The 23,276-nt window shown below is 39.7% G+C and overlaps 2 long non-coding RNA genes across 3 annotated transcripts in view; one reads left to right on the forward strand and one right to left on the reverse strand.

Moving 5' to 3' along the window:
- The window catches only part of LOC134794976 (uncharacterized), a 746,430-nt gene that overhangs the window by 685,612 nt on the left and 37,542 nt on the right, over positions 1–23,276 (forward strand). The window lies entirely within an intron of this gene.
- Positions 8,400–18,506, reverse strand: LOC134794802 (uncharacterized). 2 transcript variants are annotated; one of them, XR_010144724.1, is made up of 3 exons: positions 18,337–18,506; positions 9,179–9,806; positions 8,400–8,771 (listed from the first exon to the last, which is right to left on the reverse strand). It is a non-coding gene; the product is annotated as an uncharacterized LOC134794802 (long non-coding RNA). The 2 variants fall into 2 exon arrangements; XR_010144723.1 differs by lacking the exon at positions 18,337–18,506 and having other exon boundaries at positions 9,179–12,213.

A 23,276-nucleotide genomic window follows, 5' to 3' on the forward strand; every position in this document is an offset into this window, starting at 1 on the left:
AAAAATTAAAGAGGTTTTATGCTTATTAATTAGGTCTTGTAGGGTGACCATGATTGTAGAGGATTAAATTTGCCCTCACCAAAAAGTTAAAAAATAGGAAAAAGTGTGGTTGTTTCCCCTAAATACGACGGTGATCGATCAATTATCAGTTACTGAGTGTGCAGGATTAGTCCTGCTCACGTCTCATGAATCACCCTGTATGTATTTATTATACAAATATCTCTATACAGATCTAATTATTGTCACTGTAAGCTCAATAAAGTTTACGAGTATAGTGTGGGTATTAGACGACGATATGAACCTACATACAATAAGTATGTATGTACGATAGAGTTAAAGATCGAATAGTAGGTACATATAAAACATCTGTTTCCCAGGAAAAAATGCAATCAGCCTACTTTGTTGTCATTGAACATACCCATCACAAAAATAAATCAAATTCCGATACCGGTACTAAATACTTAGGTAGAAACATGTTTGATTGAAACTCACTGTACCGGAAATTTATAAGGGCCGCGAGTAATCTTGTCGCCTCTCGAAATGAACGGAAATGACTCTCTGATGGCGCCACGCGGGAGGCAGAACCAACAACCCTTTACGTAGTACATCAGCATCCAAAGTAGCGTATCGGACTATGCGTCAAAAGTATCTACCATTCTCTGATAGATCATCAAAATGAGATTTCGAAATTAAACTTTCGTGAGACATATATACCTACAGTCGCTATTGCCAATAGCGACAAAAAATTCAAGTGGGTGAAACCGTTGTCGTCTAAACAGTTTAAAATGGAAAAGATATGGCTAGGCACGATATACAGAACAATTAAACTGTTGAACGTGAATTGTCGAGATATTTTTTAAGGGTAGGTACAATCACTAATGATATAATATATGGTTGATAACTGTCGATATTGCAATAGGCATTATTAGTACATATAGTGTATAAAAAAAACAACGGGTTGCACTCCGGGAGTGCCGGCAGAAGTAAAAACTCAACGACATTGTAACTCAAAATATTAATAACATATAGTGCAAAATGTCTGCAGCACTATGTGTAATTGATGTTAACGCCATCTAGCGTTGTATCGTCGCATTACTTGAAACCCCTAAGCACATCACTGTAAGTACTACTGGTACTACAGTTAGGTATATTAATACCAGTTTGAGAGAATATCACTAGATGGCATTTAAATAAAAAACAATGACATTGTCCGTCACACATCACGCAAGCGCACTGCGCCGCCTAAATGAAACAGCAGGCTCAGGCATACATTTTCGCCGTGCGGTAGAAAGAGAGGAGAGACGCCTTACGCGTTACGCCTTACGCTGTCTCGAGTTTATCATTTTTTCCCCACCTCAAAAAGTGCACAGCGCCGCTAAAGAAGTTTTCACTTCTAAAAACGTGTCTTATTTAACCCGCGACGTAGCTTATAATTTTTTAACAGTTGGATATAAATATACAGCTATGTGTTGATATCAAAATAGTTACTAAAATGAGTTAGAACAGTTATAATTTACACCACTTCTAAGTTGCAATATTTTCAGAATGTCCTAGATCTTTAAATGGTGTGTCATAAATGTACCTAAGCCTACACACTGTAGGTAGGTATATGTATATATAACTGTTACCTGATCATATAGATTTACCAATGCTGGCGTGAATCGAATGAAAAAACGAATGACCTATATCATCCTGTAATTTTTTTTTCAAGATGTCGACATACCTAGGTAGAACGATAGATGATATCCAGCACTTAAATATTCAATGGTTACACGTCAGCTTTGGTCTTGATCGACATAAAATCGTCGGGTGACAAGCAAAAGTCACTAAGTACTATCAAAAAATTAAAGTAACAATGCACTTTATTACACTTGTAACACGGTTTATTGTCCAATAATTTCAATGGTGTTAGTTAGTGACTTTGCTTGTCACCCGACGAAATGGACCTGTAATTGTAATAAATTGAAGCTGTCAAACCATTCTTGAAAATCTAACTGTGATTATGCTGTTGTGAAACTTCATACGCTTGTTAATATCATATTAGTTTAAATGTTTGTTAATTATGTTATTCACTTTTAATCATACCAGATTTGGTTAATTTAGTAAAAGATATTTATTTGATAATTAGCTTTTTAGCTTTTTGAAACTGCTATTCTATTTCAAACTGAATACGTAATAAACTTATTGAGTATAATTCAATATAAGTAGGTAGGTATAATGCCTCAACTTTAAATCTCATACTTGTAATATATATATATATATTGGTGGGGCTATTGCGCTAAAAGGCCCCTTTAAGTAACCATTTAAACAGTTATCAATGTAAAAAGTACTACTTATACTTAATTCCGACAGATAGCTTGGTAATTTTGTGTTATACAATAAGATATTTTTAGACCTATTGTGCCCATATTCGATTTTATTAGATCGTATAATAAATATTACATGTAGGTATACTAGAATCACGTGCCGATAACTTCATATTACACAACGTCTTTTATCGAAGTCCTCGAGAAATGTAAATATAATACCTAAAAGGCACAATGACATGACAGTTCTATTAACGTACCTATATAATGGATACCAAGGGTATAAAGGGACATCAAAGTACCTCATATACGCAACATTGGACGTTATTTACGTAGGCGGCGGCAGTCTTGAAATGCCAGAAATAGAAATTGATAGACCCTGTATTCATGCCTTTCAATTTTTGCTTTGGATTCCCTAGACAGCAAAGTGTCTAGACAGTTTGGAATCGAAAAAGAGCAAGTTGTGGTGACAAAGGTAAATGTGACGTATTATTTGCTGTGCGTAGGTACCTAAGTGTAAAGGAGAAGAAGATTTACTAATACTCGTATATACATATTATTTACTGACATGCTACAAAGGTGCTCCGCAATTTTACAAAAAACATAGTTTTAAATATTTCAGTAGTATCGATAAAAAGAGATAAAAGATCTTAAAGCCGTTTACACTTACGTTGTTAATGATACGAATCCGATACCGCTAATGTCCTTAGTCTGGACGGCCAAGCCTCAAGGCTTTAAGTCTCGATCAATGCTAAACTTACATTGGTAGTGTTGTAATTAAGTCTTAGAACACTACCCTGACGAAGATGATGTTCGTATGTCAACAGCTTTGATGCTGGCGCTGTATCTATTTCCTAGATAAAATGAGTGACATTCGCCGCCGCATTACTGCCGCGATTATGAAGTTCATTCCGTCACTAATTTTATCAAGGAAATTGACAGATACCTACAGCGGGGCAACAACGACGCCGCAACAGTAATACAGCATTGACATACTTTAGATAAAGCAGAACCAACCCGACTCGGCGCATCGTATTCTATGGAAAGCATCACGTGATCGCCTGTCAAGTCATAAAAAAGTAAGCGCCGGAAGCTCCGGCCCGGACACGGCCCGGTCTAACGAGAGTCATCCTTATGACCCGAGTACTCACGAGTCTTACCCTACTCTCGAGCTAATGGAATATACTGCCTGTTTAGACACAAGACATTCGTCAGCGCTAGTTGCGAGTTACGGAAGTGAGTTACGAGTTGCGAGATGAAGGTTGCGGAAACTAATTCACAACTTGCCTTGTATGGCTGCCTAGTCCCTTATGCTGCACTGTATTCGTTTATTTAGTTACCCAAGCATATGGCAATATTTAACTAACGAGGGAATTATTATCAATAGCAACTTAATACTTCGATTCTCGCAGTGGAGGTCTGTGTTTGTCCTAGATAACTCATTACCTACTTTTTTACAAGTTTTTAAAAATATTCTACTTTCAATAAATACATAAAATTGTAAAATTTTAGTAGTAGTAGTAGTAATCACTTTATTGTACACAACACAGGTTTACAAAAATAAATTACAGTAATGGAAGTACAAAGGCGAACTTATCCCTATAAGGGATCTCTTCCAGGGAATTTTGACATGAAATGTAACCTAAAATTAAAACTACCTACAAAACTAAAACTAATACCTAAAAAATAAATAAAACATAGCATAGGTTAGACATGTGCGCCGCGCCGCCGCGCCGCCGCCGCCGACGATTTTTCCACGCTGCCGCCGCCGATAAATTTGACCGGCGTATAATCGGCGTGGAAAATTTTGATACCTATCGTGTCTTATTCCACGTTGCGTAGTGAGTAGATAGTGTCAGAGGTATAATTTAAAGATCCTTATGCTTTTTCGCTTATTATTTGCCAGTGAACCAAATTAACATCATTTTTAGGGTTCCGTACCCAAAGGGTAAAAACGGGACCCTATTACAAAGACTCCGCTGTCCGTCCGTCTGTCCGTCCATCCGTCTGTCACCAGGCTGTATCTCATGAACCGTGATAGCTAGGCAGTTGACATTTTCACAGGTGATGTATTTCTGTTGCCGCTATAACAACAAATACTAAAAAGTACGGAACCCTCGGTGGGCGAGTTCGACTCGCACTTGTCCGGTTTTTTGTCGTTGCGGTGTTAGCTGTGATAACGAATTAACAATTTAGCGTTAATTTAAACAAGATCTATATTTCATTTTCATTTCATTTATTTATTTGCCATAAATTGTATGTTTACATAAGATGGTACCATTTTACATGTCGTATTGTCTCAATACAATTTTACCAGATCGGTGTAGCATAAATTAAAATACAATATTTACAATAATAGCAAGCATGCAATTCATTCTATCTTACATTAAGTTTTATAAAGGACCTACTCGTTAAGGCTATACGGACACTAGTTCTAGTTTTTGGATCTCAGGTTATTATTTGATATTTTATTTATCGCACAGCTTTTTTGTAGAACGCATTTTGTTTTAAATCAATAGTCTCTTGCTTGTCAATTTAATCAGTGAACTAAAGTCAAGAAAATAGCAGGTTCATATCACCACGATTATAATTGCGTATTTTATGATTTCTTGTGTGATGCTGGTGACACGCATAAGGGTCATCATATGATACATAAATATGATTAGATTTATGTATCACATAATTTCATTTAAAATTACACAATTTCATTTAAAATTACACACGATCAATTCTTAGTCATTTTATGGTGATTATCAGCTTCTTTTACTTAACAATATATATTTCAATCAAAATTATAAAAGTCAGGTTAAAGCTTCGTAATAAGCTATACCTAAACAATCATACCTACTTATAGGAACTTAAATGACCAAGTATCATCAGTAAGCTAGCAGTAAAAAAAAACAAATATAACGGGACACTTCAAGGACATTCTGTTGAGCGAATCAACCTGCCAGAGACGTTAACTTTCGAAAACGATGACATCTTTATTTTTAAACATACTTTTATGTTAAACTTCAGTTCAGATAAATATAAAAGCTGGAAAGAGAAGGATTCTCAAGACAACGACCTAATGGAATCTATTCTAGATAAACTTTCTCCCACCAAAAAACGTGCAATCGAGCGTTCAATTTTCACGAAAACTAAAACAAAATCCTCCATTTGGGTCTCAGTCGTACCGACAAGGAAAGACCATTTTTTTGTGTTGTATTTTTGAATTCCGCTTACAAAGTAAGTAAAAATACTGCCTAAAATGTAGCGTTTAAAGTATCCTTTTTATTTTAATATTTAAACACACCGTTGGTAACAGTTAGGTTGGTATTGGTAATAAATGGTTCGGCAATAATTTAGAAAACACACATAATATGTTTTGGATAGCCTAGTATACTACTCAGAACGCTTTAATGTATAGTTTCTACAGCCACGTTCTCATGCAGTATCAAAAATTATGCCACGCCGATTTCACGCCGATCACGCCGCCGCCGCCGGTCAAAAACTCATCGGACGCCGCCGCCGATGATTTTGCCATCGGCGCACATCTCTAGCATAGGTGACCTAGCCCAATATGTATATATTAGGCTAGATCACCCAGGTCCGATCCCTGTGGAAGGGTTCCCATGAGAATGGCTGCGTTCCCCCTTTGGATGGCTATGCCAATCCGTTGGGCGAGGAACGAGCCAGCCTTACGGTCCCCGGTGACCTCGATGATTTTTTTTGAATTGACATGAAATTGTATGTAAATATTGTAAATCTTTAAGTAATATAATCTTTTGAATTGTATAAAATTAAGGTACTCAATTGACCATTTGTAAATAAAAAATTCACAGATTTCGTGCCTCACACGACTATCGAGCACATTGGAAATGAATCTACGGAATTCGAAAAAATATTGTCGCTGAGCGACGAGAAAGTCTGGATAAGGAAAAAGTTACAAAATAAAACTACAACGTTGAATGATAATTATTTTATTCTTAGACTAACACAAGTATCCTGGACATAACGCATGTGAACAAACACATTGCAAAATTTCCACACGCGTATCCAAGTTTGAATAATTGTCGCCGTGGCGCATAAGTATAGGTACATATTTCATTTTTCGATGAATAAGCCGGATATATTAATGTTCAAAGTACAAGAAAATTATTACACGGCAAATCCGTAGTCAACTCGAGAAGTGGTGATCGGCAGCGGCCCATTTGCTGCAAGATATGAAATTTTCTTGACAGCAGTTTGACGCGACGAGAGATGACCATAACAGCGTTTGTCTATGTTGCACCAAACCTGAGTTCCAATAGGTACTACCAGGGTTCAGCATCAGCTATCTTGGGTAATGCTCATCATGACGAATCGGGTGTCCAAAACAGCGTGTGCCTATGTTGCACCAAACCTGAGTTCCGCTAGGTACAACCAGGGTTCAGCATCAGCTCTATCTTGGGTACTACTCTCCTAAGTGCTCATCAAGACGAGTCGGATGACCAAAACAGCGTGTGCCTATGTTGCAACAAACCTGAGTTCCTTTAGGTACAGCCAGGGTTCAGCATCAGCTCTATCTTGGGTACTACTCTCCTAAGTGCTCATCGAGACGAGTCCGATGACCAAAACAGCGTGTGTTTATGTTGTATTAAACCCGAGCTCCACTAGGTACTGCCAGGGTTCAGCATCATCTATCTGCTAGCAGCCGCCAGCAACATGCTGAGGTGAGACCATTTCGTGGCATTTTTTCTTTTTTATGTTTCTCTGTATAAGTTTTTATTTTCCTCCCTCTCCCTCTCCCTCTCCCTCTCCCTCTCCCTCTCCCTCTCCCTCTCCCTCTCCCTCTCCCTCTCCCTCTCCCTCTCCCTCTCCCTCTCCCTCTCCCTCTCCCTCTCCCTCTCCCTCTCCCTCTCCCTCTCCCTCTCCCTCTCCCTCTCCCTCTCCCTCTCCCTCTCCCTCTCCCTCTCCCTCTCCCTCTCCCTCTCCCTCTCCCTCTCCCTCTCCCTCTCCCTCTCCCTCTCCCTCTCCCTCTCCCTCTCCCTCTCCCTCTCCCTCTCCCTCTCCCTCTCCCTCTCCCTCTCCCTCTCCCTCTCCCTCTCCCTCTCCCTCTCCCTCTCCCTCTCCCTCTCCCTCTCCCTCTCCCTCTCCCTCTCCCTCTCCCTCTCCCTCTCCCTCTCCCTCTCCCTCTCCCTCTCCCTCTCCCTCTCCCTCTCCCTCTCCCTCTCCCTCTCCCTCTCCCTCTCCCTCTCCCTCTCCCTCTCCCTCTCCCTCTCCCTCTCCCTCTCCCTCTCCCTCTCCCTCTCCCTCTCCCTCTCCCTCTCCCTCTCCCTCTCCCTCTCCCTCTCCCTCTCCCTCTCCCTCTCCCTCTCCCTCTCCCTCTCCCTCTCCCTCTCCCTCTCCCTCTCCCTCTCCCTCTCCCTCTCCCTCTCCCTCTCCCTCTCCCTCTCCCTCTCCCTCTCCCAGAGCACCAAAATCAAAAATTCGGAAAAAATTGAATTTTATTTTCACTATTTCGACCATAACTTTTTTTGTTCTTGACTTTCTCGAATAATTATTTTTGCACTTTACAGCTCTCGTGATTATGCGTCTTTTGAGCCTATTTTTTAATATCATATCTTCACAACTTTCCGAAATATAAGGGGATCGCACTTTTTCGTGAAATCGGACCGTATACTGGAGCGAACGAAAAGACATTTCCAATGTCAAAATAACCATAAAGCTTGCCTACTCAGTTCTTAGTAACATTTCATGGCAACTTAACCCTTCCATTGTGCACTACTAAGATATCGTGTGGTTAATCGCTACGCCAAGGAGGAGAATATTTACTTACCCGTACTACGGACTACGGCGTAGCACTACGATTGGAGTTATGTTTAAAAATCTTTTGACGAGCAAATGCTACGAGCACACAGTGGACCATGTGAGATAATTATGCGCTATGGAAGGGTTAAGAGAATCCAGTTAACACAGACTCGTGAATTTCAGCAGTGAGCAACACTTTAGACTTGATTTCTGTCACAATATGCCTATTATATTTATGTTTAACAAATGTACATGGTTGAGAATTAATTGTTTCCATTATGTTATCAAAATTACTAGTCTTTCATGAAATAAACACCCAAACAACATTAATACATTTATTTATTTATCCAATTAACAATAATACAGAAACAAACTGATCGTATTAAGTATAATATGCAGACCATATTACACTTAATACGACCGTGAATGATATCGCAAATAGGTATGACACAATTATACTCAGATCAATACATTTAACCAAATACTCCGTCGCTGGTGGCTGCTAGATGGCAAGTGGTCGCTCCCGCCTTGTGCTTGTCCTTTTATGACGTTGGGTTTGACAGCTCCGGATGTACGTCACACGCGGCGTTGCCAGGATCGTCGACGTGGTGTTGCCAAAATGCCGTGGCGACAACATCCGGCCGTCCTCTGCCACGAGCTACTCCTGGAGCTCGTTAGGGCCTGATGCGGAAGCTGTGAACAGAAATACACATAGGTATAACATATGTTAATTAAAACAGTGACATTGCTTTTAGTTCCATAGCATATGAAGAGTTGGAAAGTATCTTGGTTTCAACTAAGTAATGTTATAATTACTCTAGTCGTGTATCACCAAATACTATATGCAATAGCGTTCATCACAGATTCCTATCACATGTTATCGTACAATTCATAGCTCATGGAACGTTCAAAGCTTTAGCATTAGGCCTTTTAAAGATTAATTAAAGGGTCTGTAAGGTAATTAATAAGTAGTTATCATCTGCACCAAAATACACAAAGGAATGGTGAAACCATAATGGATATTATTTTGTAAACAGACTGTCTACCACTATGAAACACATTTAAATAAATAAGTTAATAGGTAAATAATATAGAAATACCTTTCATCGACAACATCCGGTTACTCCTCTATATGAATCCACGGCTTCATATTCTCCACGCAGGCCGTTCCATCATACCTTTTAGAACTTCTTTCAGCGCCTCGAAGATCAGTGACCTTGTACCTATCTTGTCCTAAAACCTCGGTAATTTGGAAGGGCCCTTTGTACAAAGGTAATAATTTTGTGCTATTACCATCATTGGACTGACTAGGAATTTTCAGCACAACTAAATCGCCAACATTATACTGTCTTGCCTCCTTTCTTTTTGAGTCAAATGATGCCTTCTGTCGTTCGGCATCTTTTTTAATATTATTATCGACAGTGTTTCTTAATGCAGTGACATCGATAGTACTTTCTAAATTATCATCAATAATCGCATCATTATTCATTCGAATTCGGTATCCAAAAAAAACCTCACTGGGTACTGCGGCTGTGGTTTTGTTTACAGTGCTATTAATGCCTTGTTGGATACTTGGTATGTGCGTATCCCATTTATTATTCTCTGTATCAGCGCCCATGCTGCGCAAGGCCTCTAAAATCGTCAAGTTGTATCGCTCGACTTGACCGTTCGAGCGAGGTACGGCTGTCGCGATAATATGACGTCTTATATGCCTAGCGTTGCAATACTCTGTGAATAACTTGGATGTAAATGCGCTACCCGCGTCACAAATCAAACGTTTTGGGTTACCGAAAATCTTAAAAATCTTATTTAACTCATTAATGACTACTATACTTTTTGTGTTTTTAACCGCCGAAATGAACACAAATTTTGTGAAAGAATCTACGAGTACTAATAAATAACTATTCTGTTGAGTTGTTTTCACAAAAGGGCCAAGATGGTCCACGTGCAGAGTATGAAAGGGCCTTGCGTATTTCGGAATTGGAAATAATTTACCGGGTTTTTTACCATGTATATTTTTGTAATAAATGCAATTTATACAATTTTTTATGTATTTTGTAACAGTCTTTTTTAAACGCGGAAACCAGAATTTTGCTCGAATTCTCTCAATAGTTTTATCTACTGCAAAATGTCCTACGTCGTCATGGTTTGCACGTATTACATGCCATATACAGCTTTTTGGAACCAACCAGCGCCTTCCATACTCTGTACGTCGGTACACTTTATTACCTAACACCTCGTATTCATTAAAAATCCGTTTATTAGACTCGGCCTCCCCTGACAACAGAATATCGCGAATACTACATATAGCTGCATCTTGTAACTGAACTGACAATAACCAGTCACCTTCTGTAATAGACATCACGGATTCAGTTTCGTTATCATCTTTCAACGGGTTCCGGCTTAAGGCGTCTACATGCTGCATTTGGCAGCCAGCCCTATGAGTTATGTCAAAAGTGAATTCCTGCGTATACAACACCCATCTACTTATACGTGGTACTATATTTTGTTTACTTAACGCAAATTTGACCGCATTACAATCTGTAGTTATTTTAAATTGAGTGCCTATTAAATAATGACGGAATCGTTGTAGTCCTGTCACAATTGCTAATAATTCCAATTCGAAGGAGTGAAACTTCTTTTCATCTTTTGTAGTTTGGCGGCTATAAAAATGAACTGGCCTTTCTCCATTTTCAGTCAATTGCATCAAGATACAACCTATTCCGTCCTGACTCGCATCTGTATAAAGATTTATCGGCAATTTAGGGTCAAAAATCTCTAGCACAGCATTGTTAATCAGTTTCTCTTTTAGATCGGTTACAGCTTTATCTTGTTCGGAACCCCAGTGCCAACTAATTCCTTTTTTTAATAAGTTAGTTAATGGTTTGCAAACTAGGGCGCAATTTTTAATGAATTTTCTAAAATAATTGACTAGTCCCAAAAATTGGCGCAACTGATGTACTGTTTTAGGAGTCGGATAATCTACTAACGCCTTTAATTTTTTTGAACTCGGCCGAATGCCATGTTCAGATATTTCGTATCCTAGAAATGTAATGTTATTACGAAAAAATGAGCACTTTTTTAAATTTAAAGTTAACCCGTTAGTTACTAACAAATCTAGTACGTGTTCTAGGCAAGCTATGTTTTCCTCCAACGTTTCTGTGGCTATTAGTAGATCATCCATATAACATATAACCTTTCCAAATCGCAAATCGCCCAAAATTGTATTCATTAGCCTTTGAAATACCGCAGGCCCATTGCAGACCCCGAACGGCATTCTAATAAACTCAAAATGAGAGTCACTAGTAACAAATGCAAGTTTGTGCGCATCCTCTGGTTTTACCCCAATTTGATAATACCCGTTTTTTAAATCAAGGGATGTGTAAAACTTACATCCTCGTAACCGATCTATAAGATCATCTATCATAGGCATTGGATATTTCTCTTTAACAGTTATTTTATTTAATTGCCGATAATCTATACACAACCGTTTTTCTCCCGATGGTTTATCTACTAACAAAGCCGGGCTAGCGTAGGCAGAACAGCTGTGGCGAATGATACCGTTTTTTAAGAGTTCGTCTGTAAGTTCCCGTGTTTTTGCCTTCTCGGCTTCTGACATCCTATAAGGCCGTTGACAAACAGGCTTATTTGACGTCAGTTCAATTGACAATTCTACACAAGATGTTTTGCCCAAGCTAGTCATGTCTTGCGATGTACACTGAGGGTACCTTGAAAAAATATTATTTACTATAGTTTGATGCTCGCTAGATAGATCACTAATCGAACTAATGTCTACACTATTTACGCTTAAGACCTGTGCAGGATCAAACGTTAAAGTATCTCCCGAACGCGTGTACATGATGCTTTTGTTCTCCGTGAAATTACGTCCTATTAACAAATTACATCCATTCAACATGTCAACAACATACAATGTTATAAATAGTTGCACATTGTCTACCTTCAAGTTAGCCGCGACTGCTTCGGTGACTTGGAAAGAAACCTCATCTCTAAACCCTACTAAACTAATAGGTTTTATTTTGAATGGTTGTAATTTGCATCGTTTTATTACATCTGCCGTTAAAAGTGAGCACGCGCTCCCCATATCAAAGAACGCATCGCACTCTGTATTATTTAAATCTACCTTGTAACCGGGGATGGTCAGAAGGGGTCCTGTGATTTACACAAAATAACTAGAGAAGGGATCACTCACTGAAAATTGTCGTAAGGTCGCGTGCGTTGCATCTCGATAGGCAAACGGAATCGGACTGCCAGCATGGCGCACGCGAGGTGATTGAGTGATTGATTGAGTGAATGTGATGAATGGTGAGTGTATGAAGATTAGGGGGTCCACAGACGTGTGTATGAGGGTGTGTCTACACGTCTGTGTGGAAACTAAGGGCTGTGCTACAGGCTCCCCCTTCGGGCCATGGGGACGTCCTCGCCCATGGGCCGACACACAGGTTGCTTCTTGCGTGGTCTTCCTCTTTTCTTCTCACCAGCTGCAGGTGGAGTAGAGGTAGCAGGTGTTCGCTTCGGCGGTCTACCTCTCTTCCTTTGTGGCATGATAGGTTCTGCAGGTTCATCACCACTCTTCTGATGGTATGTAGTCAAGTCTGACACGTGGTATTTACCAACAGTTTCACCATTGTTTGTCAACATATAAGTAGTCGGGCTGACTATCTTCGATATGATGTACGGTCCGTCACGTCGGGGCGCAAATTTGCTAGTTATGCCCTTTGTTTGGTTACTTAGGACGTGTGTTTTCAAAAGGACCTTATCCCCAATGTTATAATTTTCATTGGGTCTACGTTTCTGATCTGCGTAGGTCTTCCTGCGTTCCTGTTGTTGAAGATTATGTTCTTGAGCTCGGGCGAGATTATCGCTGAGTCTCAACAGGTAGGGTGTTATCTGAGGTATAAAGTTCTCTGCTTGGATAACTGCCCGCAGGTCGTGTCTATTCTCTACCGGTGATCGCATCTCTCTCCCGAAGGCGAGGTAAGCAGGCGATTTCGCGGTGCTTTGGGTGACAGCGCTATTCATGGCGAAGCGTATAGCAGGTAAGGCGCTCGGCCAGTTAGTATGGTTCCCTTCAACTATGATGGCGAGTTGGCTCTTGAGGTCTCTATTTTTCCTCTCTACTGGGTTTGCTTCTGGATGGTAAAGAGGCGTTAAGTTCTGCTCTACTCCTAGGGTGTGCATGACTTTCTGCATGACTTGGGACACAAACTGTACGCCATTGTCAGATATTACTCTCCTGGGAAATCCATATCTGAGAAAAACTTCTTCAACCAGGGTTTTGGCGCAAACTTCTGCTGTTGCTGTAACTAATGGGAAGAGCTCGACCCACTTAGTCGCAGTATCCTCTATAATAAAAATCCATCGTTCATCATTCTTTCCAGTAGGTAAAGGTCCGAATAGGTCTATTGCTAGTACCTCAAATCTCTGAGCTGGTACAGGCGTCTGCAATAAGCCTGCATGTTTCAAGTTAGATGGTTTGTAACGCTGACACTCATTACAATCTCGTATATATTCTGTTATATATCTCTTCATACCAGGGAAATAATACCTTTGGCTCACTCGTTGGTATGTCCTTTCAACTCCGTTATGTCCAGCCGTAGGAGCATCATGTAGTTCCTTTAAAATCTCCTTCCTCATGGACTGTGGTATGACAAGCTGCGGATCGTCGCTCTCGACGTCAGGGTTAAAGTGGTATAGCACTCCCTGTGACATGTAATAACCGCGCTCAGTCCAGCGTGTAGCCGCTTCTATGTTGTTGTTTTCGAAGTCTTTGGCAATCTTCCAAATTTCTGGATCTTCTGCTTGAGCGTTCCGTAGGTCAGTAGGTGACACGTGTGGCATATCTACTATGACGGTGCACAGGTTACAGGAATCCTTAGTGGTATCATCACACACAGGTCTGCTCAAGGTGTCGGCAACAACATTCTTATTTCCGGGTTGATATTCAATTTTTAAATTGTAGGCCTGTATCTTCAGGGCCCATCGTGCGAGACGTCCTGTAGGTGTCTTTAGAGTCAGGATCCATCTCAGCGGTTGGTGATCAGTGACGAGGGTGACTTCAGAGCCTTCGATATACCCACGGAACTTGTCAAGGGCCCAAATGGCAGCAAGAGCTTCACGCTCTGTGGTCGAGTAATTCCGTTCGGCGCTCGTGAGTAGTCTGCTCGCATATTCTACGGGTCGCTCGTCATAGCCTTCGCCTTGAAGCAGTACGGCTCCTAAGGCGTATCCACTCGCATCAACTTTTAGAATAAAAGGCAAGGTATAGTCAACCTGCCGTAAAATTGGTGCAGATGTGAGGCGTTTCTTCAACTCTTTGAATGCCTTCACTTGATCTTCTCCCCAGATCCAGCTTTGGTTCTTTTTAAGTAACATTGTTAGTGGTCTTGCTATCTTGGCGAAGTCGGGTATGAATTTCCGGAACCAGGAGCAAGTCTGGATGAAGGTCTTCAGATGTTTATCATTATGTGGTTCCTTCATCTCACTAATGGCCTTAGTCTTCTCGATGTCAGGTTGGATTCCATCGGCTGACAGGATGTGTCCGAGGTACTTCACTGATTCACAGGTAAAGGTGCTCTTTTCTCTGTTCACTCGCAGCTTGAAAAGTTTGAGTCTCTCAAATACAGCTTCCATGTCTTGGAGGTGCTTCTCAAAACTATCTGAGAGGATCAGTACGTCATCGAGATAGGCCAGTATTGTTACATTGGGAAGGTTGGAACGAAATCTATCCATTAATCTTTGGAATGTGGATCCAGAGTTTCGCAGTCCCATAGGCATTCGCTTAAAGCGGTACATACCTAGTGGTGTTACAAATGAGGTTTTATCACGATCTTCCATTGCGACTGGTACTTGCCAATATCCAGAGCGAAGGTCTAAGGCAGATATGTATTTGAACTTGCCAGTTCCGTGTAGAATATCATCCACTCTTGGCAATGGGTATCGATCGGGCTTGGTCACTGCATTTAATTTTCTGTAGTCGATGCAAACTCTTATAGTGTTGTCTTTCTTCGGGACTAGTACCACAGGGGCAGACCATGGAGACTCGCACTCTTCGATGATGTCATCTTTCAGCATCTTCTCGAGTTCCACTCGCAGGGCTTCTTTCTTAGGCTCTGGTAATCTGTAAGGTGGCACGGAGATAGGTTGTATATTTTTATTGATCAACTCAATACGATGGACAGCATAAGTGGTTGGTTCTCCCCCTAGATTGAAAGTATCTCGGTGACGGTTAAGGAGTGAGGACAACTTGTCCCGTTGTTCGTTATTGAGTGTAACACCTTCATTATCGCGAAGTGTCTGAGGTATCTCAGTAGGTTTGCATGCGGCTATGGCTACAGGTTCATTTTCGTATTGCAGTTCATACTGAATGTCAGGTTGACCTCTGAAGCTCCAGGTATGGTTGTCAAAATCAGTCTTTAATCCTGATTTGGATATAAAATCCATGCCTAACAAGGTTTCATTATCGGTAGCTTCGGGGAAAATTATAAAATTCATAGGTATAGGTTTTCCTTTTAACGTGACAATAATGATTACAGAGAGTATATCTTCTACTTCAGAACGTCCTTTAGCATACTTAATATTCAAAGTGGAAGGGGTAAATGACTCACCGCAGTTCTTCATTAATTTGTACAGACTTTCACCTGCAACGCTCCTCTTCGCACCCGTGTCAACGACTGCACGACCTTCGCGTCCGCAGACGGTAATAGGAAGAATAGGTCGCGGCCTGTCGGGTTGCTGTCCCAGTAAAAGGTCGTAATCACTTGGTGTAAATGTAAGTGTATGAATGTGTGTGTTTGTCTCGCGTGCGCGCGTATTGACAGGACGTGTGGTAGACTCCGTCGTAGTAGTTGGGTCTTCCGTCGAGAGTGCGCAGAATGCAACACCACCGCTGCTTCCCGAAGTGCCGGCGTCTTGCTTACATCGCGGGCAGTTGGCGCGTACCACGCCTGGATTTCCACATCCGTAACACGAAAACTTTTCAGTCTTTTCACTTTTCGCATTGTCACTGTTATCGGTAGAAGTAACCGTCGTATCAGAGCGTTTCGCGAGCAACCATTTGCAATTATCTTTATTATGTCCGAATAACTTGCAATAATTGCAAAAACGAGTTGATTTTGGTTTCGCGTTGGAATTCGCGTCGTTCGGCACTTTATTTTCACTTGTAGCATTTTGTCGCGTAAAGGTTTTCTGTTTTATTTGCCTATTATCAGAAGATGCGGTTTTGTTTTCAGAATTCCGGTCGTTATTTCCACTATTTCGGTTGACAGTTCGGCTATTGACAGCGTTGACGTTTGACGTATTCACGGAGGTCGTTCCGTTCTCGTTCACTTCGGCCAGTGAATCTTCGGCTGAACGAGTTTTTCGTAACAAATCGTTGAACGACTTCACGTCATCGCGGGGGACTCGCTTCCGTATCCGTCGGTTCAGTAAACCGTAGACAATGTCAATTTGAATATTTTCTTCGAACGAATATGGCAGCTGAGCTATCAATGCACGGATTTTACATATGAAAATCTCTGTCTTCTCGTCGCTTTGTTCTTCGCGGAATATTTCTCGAAATATGAGGAATGGAGCCTTTCGCTTGCCAAATGCATGTTGTAGGTCGGTAATGGCTTCGTTCCTCGTTTTGACGGTTTTACGAACGCCATTCCACCATGTTGCCGCGAGTCCGGTGAATAAAAATGACAGTCCGCGTAATGCATTTTCATCGGATATCTTAGCACAATCTTTGTATGTTTGGATGCCATCGACAAAAACCAAAAAGGCGTCTTCGACCGAATCTTCAGCTCCGCTAAAGCTGAGTTTGCAACCGGCGAAGTGTCTGTCGCGTTGATACGTTGTGGCTTGGGTTGCCGTCACTAACTTCTCACACAATTCGTTGTGCGATTGTTGCATTTGTTGCAACAAAATGGTTAGGTACTCTTGTGGCATCGTTAAATTAAAAGATGGTTCCGATGTCGCCAATATCGGGGTCGAAGGTGTAGATTTTGCCTTCGCACCGTTTCCCGTGTTTGAATCGGCGGGCCATGTCTTTTTTCGGTGGCATTTTGAACGCGATTCCCGTCTAATTGCTATTTCGTAACACAATCCGAACGCTGGGCGCCACGTGTAACCGGGGATGGTCAGAAGGGGTCCTGTGATTTACACAAAATAACTAGAGAAGGGATCACTCACTGAAAATTGTCGTAAGGTCGCGTGCGTTGCATCTCGATAGGCAAACGGAATCGGACTGCCAGCATGGCGCACGCGAGGTGATTGAGTGATTGATTGAGTGAATGTGATGAATGGTGAGTGTATGAAGATTAGGGGGTCCACAGACGTGTGTATGAGGGTGTGTCTACACGTCTGTGTGGAAACTAAGGGCTGTGCTACAACCTTTTTATAAAACTTTTGTTTTGAGTAAGAACCGGAATGAATCATTTTAACCTCAACTTCTTTTTCAGGTTTAGGTTTCAATTTAGACTTGCATGCAGCTTCTAAATGACCTATTTTACTGCATAAATTACAACGAATAGTATCTTTCACAGTACACGTATTTCTTTTATGCCCTGTTTCACCGCAACGATAACAAGCCATGTTATTTGAATGGTTGCCACTGCTAGAAGATGCCTCAATTTTGACGGCAGGATCCGACCTATCATTGCTATTAAGGCTTGACGAGCCACTGTTACGGTACGCAGGCTTAGGTGCTGTATACGAATGAGTCTTTTGAATAGGGGGCTTATCAGTCGCGGTGTGCGTTCTACCGTGCAAAAATGCAGCTAAATCTTCACAGTATCTAAAGTTCCCTGCTTCAACTGCCGTACTTATACTGCTATCTCCAATAGAACCGACGATGATTGAATTAATATCTCTTTCACTGAATCTTAGCTGTAATCTGTCAATTTTACCCTTTTGTTGAAAAAAAAAACTCGTAAAGAGACTGATTAGGCAAGGGCTTTGTGTCAACTAATTGTTTAATCAAGTTGTACATACACCGTTTCGTTTGAAATGTATCCGACAATGTATTACGCCATTGTCGCCATTTCCATGACGTCCACCGAGTCTCATTTTTTTGAAGAGAATCTAACCACGTTTTCGCAGAGTTACGTAATTTTTGCAACGCTTGGTATTTAATCATATTATCCGACCAACCGAATGCACGAGCGTTAGCCTGAACCACATTTAGCCACATGTCTATGTCGTCTACCAGAGGGTCATATTCGGGAATAACTGATGATAGGACAACGTTTTGACTCACAGTTGGCGATCCCTTACGGCCACGTTTTCTTCTTTTTCTTGAGGCATGGTCGCTGCTGGAGCTCGAACTTGCAGAGCGAGATGACGAGCTGGACGATGTGCTTGATGTCGATGAGCTGGAGCTGGTGTCACGCTTCTTTGCGTGGCGCCTCGATCTCTTCCGATGGCGTGGCATGGCGTGGTGCTACTCTTCACTTGGGTCAATTTCTGAACACGATTTTTTTTCTGTCCGTGATGAAAATCGCGGGTTAGCATCAGATAATACTTACCATTTTTTTTTACATAAAGAAGTCACACTTTCACACCGAGTTCCATATGAATTCACTGATTAATTGGTTTTTATAGTACACTTAAAAATACCAAAAGGCTCAAATTACTACTCCCGTGCCCTGTCCGGAATCTACTTTTGAGCATAATGAAAAATCCTACGAAAAATTCTACATTAGTATCACTAATTTAGTGTCAAATACTTAAACTAGATGATATTTACTATCACTGAGCACATACACTATTAAATTCATTGTGGTAAATAACTCGTGATCGAAGTTTAAATTTTGTCCGAGCGCGCGAGTACAATTTCGTCGGCAAAACTCAAAGGGCTCTGACAGCCAACGTCTGTATTTGAACCGCCTCGTGTCCTGCCTCACCTGTACTGGCAGTATTCGGCTGTCTCTTAAAGCAAGCGGATGTACGTCAATCCGCGGCGTGTTCGAGCAAATCGCGTAAGTATTTCGGAATCCGGGTGGGCGACAATTTTTTTCTAATTTCGATGCCCCTTATAATTTTTATTTCCCACATAGCTTTTCAATAACAATTGTCATATTTAGGAGCCCTTTATGTATCTTTATGTAAGCGATAACATAACAGTTTGGTCAAACACGATTTAAATTTTTGGCGAATTTTTTTATTACGAATTCTAATTTCCGTGCCCTAATTCCCATGGAATATTTACCTAAAACAGCTGATTAAGTGGCACGGGAATTAGAAAGTATTACATATATTGGGCGCTGTAAGTTAATTGGCAATGTTTATGTCATATTGTGTGTATGTGTATATTGGCATTGAATATATATTATATGTGATAATAATATGACGTATATCTTTCTATTTTACATTTAAGGAAATCTTAAAGAATGCACAAAAATCTGTGAACGTTTTTTTAGTATAAGTACTAAGTATAGTACTTACTTACATGCTGGACCCGAATAACCCGGGCAATTTTAATACGTAAGGTAAGGTGGGTTAGACGACACTGGGGTAAGACTATCACTTGTATGGAATCCTCGTACTGTTAGTGGGGCAAGTCCCACCTTACCTTATTCATTGATCATATTATAACATTAAAATATTATATAAACATAAAACTATTTTTGGAATGATTACATATTATAATACCTGTACCTAAGGTTACATGAAACAAAATGAATCAAATTTATTTTTTGTAAATTTGACAGCTGACAGCGTATGCCGTATAAAGTTTAAATATCTGGAAGACCGAGCTTTGCTCGGAAAACATATACTTACCTAAAAACTCAAAAATGCGCGTTTTCCCAGAGATAACACCTAGCTAGATTGATTTTTCACCCCAGAAAACCCTCATATATGATCAAATTTCATCGAAATCGTTAGAGCCGTTTCCGAGATCCCCGAAATATATACAAGAATTGCTCGTTTAATAGATTAGTTGTTATAAATTAGCTTTTCTAATAGGTACAAGAAAAATAAATATATCCTTCTTACTATATTATAAATGCGAAAGTATCTCTGTCTGTCTGTCTGTTATCTCGTCACGCTTAAACCGCTGAACCAATATCATCTTGATGATACATATTTGGCATGGAGATAGTTTGAGGCCCGGGAAAGGACAAAGGATCTGGGGGCACGGCAGTGCCGCCGCCAAGTCGAGCAAAACAAAGTGGCACGGCCGTACCATCAAATCTCAATAACATTCTATCTAAATAACATTTAATTTGAACATGTAGTCTAAGAATTAATACACTTTAAAATCCCTTAGTTTTGTCACTGACACAATCACTCACAATCATCATTATTCTAAGGTACTTCTAGCATACCCACAAGTTCCAAATTTGAAACGTAATTAGGTTTTACCTTTTAAACCAATAAAAATCTAATAATACTGCAATATTAGTCACGTTCTAAAGATCTAATAACTGCATAAATAAGTTTGTAGCCTATAGAAATATATGCGATAACAACGTTACCTTTTAGTTCTTACAATTAGTAGGGAAAGTAAAGGTACACTACGATGTACGATTTGAGTATGAATAAAGATGTGTGTAGTTATGATATGTGTATACATAGTATCAGTATGGTATGGGTATGATTACCCGAAAAGAAGGACAGCCTACAAAAAAAGATGGGATCCTATCAAAAACATTACATGTAAAAAGATGCAAGTCTCGCAACGCAGTTCTTCTACTACAAAAAAGTTTTGAGATGTAATGTGAAACTAAGTCGGTTATTTTAGTCAGTGCCAGGGGGTATTTTTTTTGAAGTTTTTTTTAGGAAGATTATGATATTTTTGAGAAATTACTTAACCAATTTGAAGATTTTCCCGGAGGGCAGGGACACCCCGTATACCTATGTGTAAAGTAAGGCGGGGTAAGACTAACTTAGTTTATTTTGATCGGGACTAACAGTATGAGGATTCCATACAAGTGATAGTCTTACCCCGGTGATAGTCTTACCCCACCTTACCTCATATGTGTTCTAACAATTTTTTGTGTTATGAATTTATGAAGGCAGCATATTCGATTTCTTCAGATTAACTCACACAATAACTTCTTCTCACTGTGCCCCTATTTATTTCTTAGTATCATTTCCTATACGGCCATCAGATCATACACCTTGTACCTATCTACATGCAGATACATAATGACACTTTTTAATGAATAGTTTTGTATGTAAGGCGGACAAGTTTACGAAACTACTCAAAGTATTGTTTTGGAATATGTACATTTTACTAAGAAAGAGAGATTAGTTGCCATTAAAATAAAGGAAACGATTAGTCAGATACGTAGTTTTTAGTGTATCATACTTTCGTAGATTTGTCGTCCGAAACTAAAATTAAAGAAGGTAAATATGTTCGATGCCACTTCAGTATGATTGCAGTATATTATTGTAGAGTAAAATATACATAAATAAGAGTTTTAACTACCAAAATAAGTTAAGAAAACAATTCCCGTGCCATGTTCTAATTTCCGTCCTAGTAAAATCTAATTCCCATGGACACACTAATTTCCGTGCCCTAACCAAAATTTTAAATTGAAATAACTTTTATAGTTTTATGAATATTTTTATCCCATAAGAAAATTAATGTTTATTATATTTTTTATCATATTATCAGCATAAATATTAATGTGTAATGTTGGTATTTCAAAATTCCATGGGAATTAGACAAAAATGCTCGTTTGGTGAAATTGACCCACTTCTGATGAAATAAACACCCAAACAACATTAATACATTTATTTATTTATCCAATTAACAATAATACAGAAACATGATTTATTTGATATCGCAAATAGGTATGACACAATTATACTCAGATCAATACATTTAACCAAATACTCCGTCGCTGGTGGCTGCTAGATGGCAAGTGGTCGCTCCCGCCTTGTGCTTGTCCTTTTATGACGTTGGGTTTGACAGCTCCGGATGTACGTCACACGCGGCGTTGCCAGGATCGTCGACGTGGTGTTGCCAAAATGCCGTGGCGACAACATTCATTTATACAGGTAATTTTGGTAACACATTCACGCTCTATTAAGGTCTTAACTATGTAGGTACAGAAAAGTTGAAATCCACCCTTATATTTCGTGTAAGTACAATGGAAGGCTTAAATCTGTCAAAAAGGCTAATTTCTGTTAGTTGTAACAAGAATTGTTGTAATCAAGCTTCGAAACACTTTTTACAATAAATATGTACCTATATTATCATCTGTGTAAGCATGTTATTTCGTCAAGATCCCAATACCCCGAAGGAAACCAGCAAAAATATTACAGTATAAATTGCTGTAAGTAGCATTATTATATTCAATTATGGGCATTTGAGCGGAACAGAGAGATATTCTTATACCTATGATAAATAAAGAAAAATATATTTCATATATTTCTTTGAACCTTCTAACGCAAAAATAAAAATAATTATTTTAAGCAAAAGCAAGGCAAGTAGCTTTTTCACTGTTATATTTTAAACACACACATTTACTTCTATTTATAAATCTGTACATGTGTAGGTACACATGATTCGTCTCGTCCGATTCACTGTACCTATATCAAAGGTTGTATTTCAGCCAACAAATACAGTAAAAGCAACAATTCCCTAGGCATTTACTGTAATGTCTTAATCAAAATGGACCTAGACAGAATGGCCCTTTGCAGCTGTTTCATTCCCACAGACAATAACAATGTGAAATGGAGGAAATACCTCCCACACGGAATAATGCTCGTAACAAATAGTCGGCGATTATTATTAAATCTGTCTCTGGGCTACTATTTGTTGTTAGAATATTTTGCTTGACGACATATTTATACACGTACGAGTATCTCCTTTGTTTTAATACACTCGTAAATTACCTAACTTAAGGCAGTAAACAATGTCTGAAATGAATTCGTAGATGTTTGAGCTAAATTTATTCTTTAAACAACGAATTATCATCAATTTCGGAGCTACAGAATGTTGAAAAATATTTGGACACGTGTTAATTGTGTATATTGTGAGATATTTAGGAGTACCTTTGATAACAATAATAGGTAATTAGGTATATGTACCTAATTGGCCTTGATGTAACTCAAGAATTTAACGCTTTCACCTATAGGCTGAAGCGGTCAATCCCAAAATGGTAAGTAAAGTCAAAGCAAAACCAGAATTCTTTTTTGGGTTTTGAAACGAAAACGCTCTAAAACGCCTCTCATGATACGTAC

This window comes from Cydia splendana, chromosome 11, assembly GCF_910591565.1.
Source record: "Cydia splendana chromosome 11, ilCydSple1.2, whole genome shotgun sequence".
Lineage (NCBI taxonomy): Eukaryota > Metazoa > Arthropoda > Insecta > Lepidoptera > Tortricidae > Cydia > Cydia splendana.